The sequence below is a fragment of the Cervus elaphus genome, chromosome 22, assembly GCF_910594005.1.
Source record: "Cervus elaphus chromosome 22, mCerEla1.1, whole genome shotgun sequence".
In the NCBI taxonomy this organism is placed as follows: domain Eukaryota; kingdom Metazoa; phylum Chordata; class Mammalia; order Artiodactyla; family Cervidae; genus Cervus; species Cervus elaphus.
Window position 1 is genome coordinate 19917014 of NC_057836.1, and position 7546 is coordinate 19924559.

At 35.0% G+C, this 7546-nt stretch overlaps 1 protein-coding gene across 3 annotated transcripts in view; it reads right to left on the bottom strand.

Annotated features, from left to right (window-relative positions):
- The window catches only part of LOC122680524, a 35001-nt gene that overhangs the window by 23205 nt on the left and 4250 nt on the right, over positions 1-7546 (bottom strand). For 2 of the 3 annotated variants that reach the window (XM_043882009.1, XM_043882007.1), the window contains exon 2: positions 1744-2066. The gene's annotated coding sequence lies outside the window, so the exon portion shown is untranslated. Of the gene's footprint in view, positions 1-1743; positions 2067-3868; positions 3909-7546 lie in introns of those variants that run through there. The other variant, XM_043882008.1, reaches the window with a different exon arrangement.

Sequence of the window (7546 nt, forward strand, 5' to 3'; positions counted from 1 at the left end):
ATGTTGTCAGTTTATACATGTGAGAAATGATTAAAGAGTTAAATATTGGACAAAAGGAAAAGTTGACATTCTTGACCATTTAGATAATGAGATCAGAAGCCAAGTTGATGTTTTGCACTCCTCAACAGAAAACATGTTTAAGGAGTATGATATCTGGGGTAGATAAAAACACTATAAAGGTAAAAGTTAAGGAATATTTCATGTGTTGTTGAGAAAAACAATATTTGCACATGTACATATATATGTTAGTGTATATATGAAAACCATGTTCTGATATGTAAACCCTGATATAAAGGGAAAGCCCAAAAACTCTTACCCTGAAGCCCAGAATTTTCATTGGTTTGAATTCACTCTGGAGCAATAGGTGTTTCCACCATCCTCCTAAATGTATGTTCTCAAGTTTAGTCAAAGCTGTGGTTTTTTTCAGTAGTCATGTATGGATGTGAGAATTGGACCATAAAGAAGGCTGAGTGCTAAAGAATTAATGCTTTTGAACTGTGATGTTGGAGAAGACTCTTGAGAGTCCCTTGGACAGCAAGGACATAAAACCAGTCAATGCTAAAAAAAACAACCCTGAATATACATTGGAAGGACTGATGCTGAAGCTGAAACTCCAATACTTTGGCCACCTGATGTGAAGACCCAACTCATTGGAAAAGATCCTGATGCTGGGAAAGATTAAGGGCAAGAGAAAAAGGGGGTAACAGAGGATGAGATGGTTGGATGGCATCATTGATTCAATGGACATGAGTTTGAGCAAACACCAGGAGATAGTGAAAGATAGGGACTCCTGGTGTGCTGCAATCCATGGGGTCTCAAAGAGTAAGACACGACTGAGCAACTGAATAAGAACAAACACTACTACCTGAGAAAAACTCATTCACTATTCTAATTGACCGAAAACTTGAATAGTAGTTGACTTCCTAAATTTTCAAAGGATCAAATCTCTTCTCCCAGATAAAGATATTCATCCCAGTCTAATCATATCATAATAAGCTTTCTCTCCATAAATACAAATACAATGTATTTTATTTTATAACTGGGTTCTGCCGATTCCCAGGTGACTCAGCAGTAAAATATCCACCTGCCAAGTAGGAGACGTGAATTTGATCCCTGGATTGGGAAGATCTCCTGGAGGAGGAAATGGCAACCCACTTCAGTAAGCTTGCCAGGGAATTCCCATGGACAGAGCAGCTACTGTCCATAGCGTTGCAAAGAGTCAGGCACAAATTAGAGACTAAACAAGATCTGCCTATATAATTTTGAAAATTTTAATAAATATTTTTCCTTGGGGATTCAGAAACATTTGTTTATTTATCCATTTATTCTTTCCTTTATTCAACAGACTGAGTACCCACTGTATGCTAAGCAATATTCCAGAGCATCTGATAGAAGCATTTTTTTTTCCCCTTAGGGTACTTTACATTCTATGCTTCATGTATTTATTTGTAACTATATAGCTTATATTGATATTTTATATAGTATCCATGGATAAACAATATAATATAAGGTAGTGAAAAATACTATGAATAGAAATAAAGTAGGGTAGAAGAAAGTGTGACAGAAAAAGGAGGATTTATGCTAAATAGAGGATTTATGGACGACTTCTCTGTGGGGTTGTCATTTAAAACAACCAGAGAATAACAATGACAAAAGTATTATCCTATGAAAACATGCTAATTTAATACTGTAATACCTACTACCTTTTTCAGTTTCTGAGTCTAAAAGTCAAAGGTTACTTACTTTTCAATTTCAAAGGTTTCAGTTCCTTTTAAATTTCCCCTTTCTTTTCAATTGCTTCATATTATGTTCCTCATTTGCAACTTCTGACTTCCTCGACAAATTTGACAATGAGAAGTATGTCAAATATTTGGTTTTCATCTGACCTGAATAAGCATAGCTTCATGTTCTCAGTTTCTGACCCACTGATCCAGTCCCAGAAATTTGATGCACATTGACTTTTGGGTGTGCTTCATGACCAAAGATTCTTAATCCTGATAGCCTGAATCAGATCTCCTTCATCACCAGATATATCCAAAATGACTGATTCACAAACATAGTACTATCTGAAAAATAACAAGCCAGCAAAAGAAAGCAGTGACTAAAAACTGACAAATGGAATCTGGCTAACAGTGCACAATCCTCCCAAGAGCAGTAATGTGTTCCAGACTGATTGTTACAACAGTTTTTGCAAAAATGCTAGTGCAAAGTGAGCTTGGAGGACTAGGAACCCTGAGAAGGAGGACAGTGAGAGAACAGGACACACCACAGAATATGCAATAAGACAATCCAAAAATATGGAGGTTATGATATTTTAAAAAATAAGGAAAGAAGAATGGGAACTAGACAATCAAGAGCAAAAGCAAATACAGGAATACCTTTTTCAAATGTGGGGCAAACACAAATTTGGCATGACTGAACAATTAGTGAGACATAGTAATACTATTTGATCTGAAATTTATGCTAAGAATGTTGTCTTTTGAATTGCTTAGTGGAGATGCAGAGAAAGATTTGCAGTCACTTCACTGAAATTAATCATTATGCAATAATAATGTGATAAGTAAAATGCATTTAAAAATTCACTCTTAAAATCAAACAGTGGTACAATCATGAAATAATTATGACTATGATGCATAGACATGCTATTCATAATATTGAAATAGTAGCAGGATAAAAGGAAAGGATCAAATTACAGAGATTAAGAGACGGGGGAGGGAAGACAGAAGAAATAGAAGGAAGTGAAGAATTTTGAGATACATGGTTATAGAGAACTACTGTATAGCACAGGGAACTCTGCTCAATGTTATTGGCAGCCTGGATGGGTGAGAAGTTTGGAGGCAAACGGATACATGTATATGCATGGCTGAGTCCCTTTGTGGACCACCTAAAACCATCACAACATTGTTAACTGGCTACACTCCAATACAAAATTAAACATTGTATTTTTTTTTAAGAGATACATGGCTGTGACAATAAGAAATAAAGGTTTGTATGATGGGGTTTCCCTGCTGGCTCAGCTGGTAAAGAATCTGCCTGCAAGGCAGGAGACCCAGGTTCAATCCCTGGGTGGGAAAGATCTCCTGGAGAAGGAAATGGCTACCCACTCTAGTATTCTTGCCTGGAGAATTCCATGGACAGAGAAGCCTGGTGGGCTACAATCCATAGGGTCACAAATAGTTGAACATGACTGAGTGACTTTCACTCACATGAAGGGGTCAGGGAAAAGAATTGAGAGAGTGAATTCTTGAACTAAAAGAATTCATTTATCAAAACCGAAAGCCAGTAGACAATTTCTAAAGTTATAAATCTACATAGCATCGTACAAATATTAAAGGTACAATCACCATAAAAAATAAAGACAAATTATTAAAAACAATTGTCATTGAGGAGCAAAACAGTCACTTGAGGGGAGACGTTTTTATTGGCTAATCAGCTGTTCTGGTCTATTTTGTTTTAAACATATTCCTTTGAAAAAAATGAAAATAATAGCAATTGTGTATATTCACATCTATTAAGCAAGGCTGTCTCCATTTCATAATTTGCCTTCATTCTGACCTTGCCCCAATAGATTTCATTACTGTAGATTCTGCCTCCAATTTAAAATCCACTGATTAGCATATTAAACTTTCTGCAGTAATATATAGATAGAAATGAATTTTACATTTGTTTTATTCCTGTATATGTCAATTTAATCTCTAAGAATTAAACTTTGCAATTAAAATAATTAGTAGATATTTATAAAAACAATGTAAATGTATTCAGTTCAGTTCAGTTGCTCAGCCATGTCCAACTCTTTGCGACCCCATGGACTGCAGCATGCCAGGCCTCCCCGTCCATCACTGACTCCCAGAGTTTTACTCAAACTCACATCCATTGAGTCGGTGATGCCATCCAACCATCTTATCCTCTGTTGTCCCCTTTTCCTCGCGCCTTCAATCTTTCCCAGCATCAGGGTTTTTCCAATGAGTCAGTTCTTCACATCAGGTGGCCAAAGTATTGGAGCTTCAGCTTCAGCATCAGTCCTTCCAATGCATATTCAGGACTGATTTCCTTTAAGATGGACTGGTTGGATCTCCTTGCAGTCCAAGGGACTCTCAAGAGTCTTCTCCAACACCACAGTTCAAAAGCATCAATTCTTTGGCACTCAGCTTTCTTTATAGTCCAACTCTCACATCCATACATGACTACTAGAAAAACCATAGCTTTGACAAGATGGACCTTTGTTGGAAATGTCTCTGCTTTTTAATATGCTGTCTAGGTTGGTCATAACTTTTCTTCCAAGGAGCAAGCATCTTTTAATTTCATGGCTGCAGTCACCATCTGCAGTGATTTTGGAGCCCCCAAAAAATAAAGTCTGCCACTGTTTCCACTGTTTTCTCATCTATTTGCCATGAAGTGATGGGACCAGATGCCATGATCTTAATTTTCTTATTGTTGAGTTTTAAGCCAACTTTTTCACTCTCCTCTTTCACTTCATCAAGAGGCTTTTTAGTTCTTCGCTTTCTGCCATAGGGGTGGTGTCATCTGCATATCTGAGGTTATTGATATTTCTCTTGGCAATCTTGATTCTAGCTTGTGCTTCCTCAACACCAGGGTTTCTCATGATGTACTCTGCATATAAGTTAAATAAGCACAGTGACAATATACAGCCTTGATGTACTTCTTTCCCAATTTGGAAATTGGAATAAATGTATTACTCATTTCAATAATGTTTGAAAACAAACATAATATTGTTTAAAAATGTTTTCTTTAAAGACACTAGTACATTCTATAATTTGTTCAGGTATGTTTACATAATATTGATGGAGACAATTTTCAGCAGTTTATATTGTTTATTATTTATAGATTTATAAACTAAGAAAATTCTTGTTCTTAAAACTAAAAAGATTAAATAGAAAGATTCATTCTAACAATTCTACTCAGCTATTTGGATTTCTTCTGAATTACCTTCTAAGGTTACATAATTATTTAATGGCAAATATCACTTAATTACCCAATAAGTTGATTAAATCTTCTCCAATTTTGGTGAAAGAAATAGAAACCATGAGAACTGCAAAAATAGTTTGCTTCTTACTTTTGTTTAAAAAGTAGCATATCAGATACTAGATTCAGTTTGTAATTGTATCAGGAGCTAATTTAGAAAAGTACCTTACAATATATAACTTACTTTGTGGGAACATAGTGTTAAAAATTAACTTCTTAAAAATTATTATAATTGTAGTATAGTTAGCCCTCAGTATCCTCACCTTCAACATCCAAAAATTCAACCAAATGAGATTAAAAACATTCAGAAAAAAAAAAAAAATTCCAGGAAGTTCCAAAAAGAGCACAAATTTGCTGCATCAGCAACTATTTACTTAACATTTACTTTGTACAAAGGATTATATGTAATCTAGAGATGAATTGGGCTTTCCTCATAGCTCATTTGGTAAAGAATCTGCCTGCAGTGCAGGAGACCCAGGTTCAATTGCTGGGTAAGGAAGATCCCCTGGAGAAGGAAATGGCAACCCACTTCAGTATTCTTGCCGGGAGAATCCTGTGGACAGAGGAGCCTGGCAGGCTACAGTCCATGGGGTCGCAAGAGGTGGACATGACTTAGTGACTAACGAGACAGAGAGAGAGCCATTTTCTCATGTTTTGGGGGAAAGTACTATATAAAGTTTAAAATTTATCTCTATGACAACTCTAACATATTTTTTCACTTAGAGACTACTTCTTTAACCCAATATACACATAATATGTTGAAATATCAAAACCCTATTAATTTCGCTATACTCCATTAACGTATTTTTAAAACAAAATGTTTTTATTGTATTAAGTATGTCTGTGTCAATAAAGGATAGGCACATGGTGCAATGGATTTATGAAAAATATTTTTCATAATCCTATTGGCAAAATCAGTAACCATTATCAAATCATCCAATCTGACTTACTCAGTGTCAAAAAATACCTTATTCTTAGTCCTGTTAACAGCTAATACACATTTTTAAGAAATGCATTAAAACCACTAAAAATATGAGCTACATTTGTGACATCAAAGCAGTTAAATCACATTAAAAATAACGTAGGCCTAATAAAATTAATTTGTTCACTTTTGTGTTATAAAGGCAAGATAATCAATCAATATGCTATTTTCATTGCTTCTTATTTTAATCATGCAAGGCATAATGTTGATAAGATTCCAAGATATAAATGAAGTGAAGTAAAAGTCGCTCAGTAGTGTCTGACTCTTTGTGACCCCATACTACACAGTCCATGCAATTCTCCAGGTGAGAATACTGGAGTGGGTAGCCTTTCCCTTCTCCAGGGGATCTTCCCAACCCAAGGATCGAACCCAGGTCTCCTGCATTGCAGGCAGATTCTTTACCAACTGAATTCTCAGGGAAACCCAGATATAAATGAGGTACAGTATAAAACAAAAGGCACCGCATTTTATCAAATAGTGGTGTGCGTGTTTATATATATGTGTATACACATGCATGAATCAAGTTCATGGTCAAATTTTCCAACATATATAATAAAATTGCCAAAAAATGTATATATTGTCCTATTGTAATCTACTCTATTAAACAACCATCATATAATATCTCTATTAATGGAAGTTAAAAATTATTAAATACTTTATAAAGTAAAATAAAATGAGGTTTGGCTATACTTGGAAAAGATAGATTATGATAGAATTTGACTCATATTTTTTACAGACAAGTTATTTTTAAAAATCAAATGGAAGTTTAGCCTTGAGTTTTATTAATTGACTCTAAAAATTGGCAAATATGGAAAAAGTTTTAGTCAACAGAAAGAGAATCATTTATTACTAACCTATTAAATTTTGGATATTCAGAGGTGATTTTCCAACTTACAACATATCCTTGGGACAGGAATTTAGAGTAGCTAAAATATCTTGCTAACATTGCTGTAGTAAAACTAAACATTTTAATGCTTAATTTTAGTTTTACTCTGTTGGAACTTTTCCTTGAGGAAATGGTATAATTAAACACAATTTGGCATTATTCCTAAATCACTATCAAGTGTCTCATTTCAGAATAGCCTATAAGGTCAAGAGATTTCATAAATAAACAAAGCTTCACTTTGCCGTTTGGGCAAAAGCAAAAGTCATTCCTTGGTTACTTTCCATGTAGCAATATGTACTTTATCTTGGCGGGGGGGGGGGGGAAATGGGGCAAGCAATTGCAAAAAATTGCAAACAATTGCAAAAAAAATTGGCAAACAATTCCCACCAAAACACAGTATCTCAAAAGTTGGGGCACTCTTTCCCAAGTGAAAATGTATTAATTCACAACATGGGTATAGGATAAATTAATACATTATTCCCCATGAATAGACCTTTTCTCTTCAACTGTCTCAAAGTACTACAGAAGTAGTGTAGAAATGGGATTTGAAAGTGTCTCAGAGAACAGAATCTCCTTACATATAGTTGATTTTTACATTGGCCAGGTCATTGGCTTTTTGATCCAACTTATCCCCTGCATCCTGTTCTCATTCTAGTATTTGACATATGAGAACTATTTCAACAAAATAGTTTGTT